The sequence below is a fragment of the Canis lupus genome, chromosome 4 (assembly GCF_003254725.2).
Source record: "Canis lupus dingo isolate Sandy chromosome 4, ASM325472v2, whole genome shotgun sequence".
NCBI classification, from domain to species: domain Eukaryota; kingdom Metazoa; phylum Chordata; class Mammalia; order Carnivora; family Canidae; genus Canis; species Canis lupus.
The window spans coordinates 64059663-64061108 of record NC_064246.1 but is presented as its reverse complement, the minus strand read 5'-3'; the positions used below and the strand labels follow the sequence as shown (position 1 = coordinate 64061108).

Here is a 1446-nt window from a genome sequence, read left to right as displayed (position 1 = left end):
TTTTTTAAGTTACCATCATATCACAAATTTATACTGATACTTTTATTTTTTTTATTTATTTTTTTATACTGATACTTTTAATTCGAAGCCAGAACTACAGGGTATTTCCTCTTCACTGGCTTTCCTCCAAATCCCAATTCTCAATGACAGAAATATTAGAATTGGAATGTTTTATACTAAATCATTTGCTTTGTCCTACAATGCACACATGGAAGTTTCATATTAACAATACTAGAGTGGAGGGGACTCTGTGTAGTGCTGCCAATGTCCTGTTGGAGCAACAAGGTCATCACTGATTTTGAAATATTTAAAGTGGATTCAGTGCTGTTTCAGCAATGCAGAGAATTAAGTGCAGTGTTGTGGGCAATGGTGCCATTAGTAACACATGTGTCCTGATATCCTACACAACTGATTTCCATCTGAGTATGTACTGACTATTTTTTGACAAACATGCAGTCATAGTTATGATTGGTGGAGAGCCATATACTCTCGGACTTTTTGGTACTGCAGGGCAAGAGGATAGTGACAGATGATGACGGCCGAGTTATCCACAAACAGATATATTTCTAGTCTGTTTTTCAGTGGTCTCTCCATCCTCACTTGAAAATATGAAGGAAAAGTGGGTGCCAGAGATAACTTACCCTTGTCCAAAGGCTCCTTTCTGGCTTGTTGGGACTCAAATTGACCTCTGAGATGACCCCTCTACGATTGAGAAACTTGCCAACAACAAACAGAAGCCTATCACTGCAGAGACTGCTGAAAAGCTGGCCCGGGACCTGAAGGCAGTCAAGTGTGTGAAGTGTTCTGCACTCACACAGAAAGGCCTAAAGAATGTATTTGACGAAGCAATATTGGCTGCCCTAGGGCCTCCAGAACTGAAGAAGAGCCGCAGGTGCATGCTGCTATGAACATCTCTCTAGAGCCCTTTCCGCACAGCTGTTGTCAGCGTCATTCTAAAAGCAATGTTAAATCAAACTAAAGATTAAAGGTTAAAATTCGTTTTTGCAAAAATGACAAATGCCCTGCACCTTCCCACAGGCACTCTGGTGTGAGACAAGGCCTATAGGGATGATCTCCTTCCACCTCTCAGTACTAGTTTATTAGAGTAACTGTGTATTGTCAGAGGTGATTAATATGAGTTTTTGTTTTGTTGTTTTAAAAAAATTGTTTAAAAGCAAGACATGCTTATGATGACTCTATAACAGACTAATTTGGGTCATTGAAGCTGCTCCCAGACTCCATCTATCCACTCTGGAGAATAATCTGGGATATTTAGTTTTTTGTTGTGTGGGGGCAGAGCATGTGTTTGGAGTTTGTTTTTATTTAGTCATTTTTAAAAATATTAATTAATTAATTAATTTATTTATTTATTTACTTATTTAGAAGAGACACAGAGAGAGGCAGAGACACAGGCAGAGGGAGAAGCAAGCTCCCTGCAAGGAGTCT

At 39.1% G+C, this 1446-nt stretch overlaps 1 pseudogene; it reads left to right on the top strand.

Annotated features, from left to right (window-relative positions):
• The first annotated feature begins 335 nt into the window (after window positions 1-335).
• LOC112651936 (cell division control protein 42 homolog) lies at window positions 336-908 on the top strand (annotated as a pseudogene).
• The last annotated feature ends 538 nt before the right edge of the window (window positions 909-1446 follow it).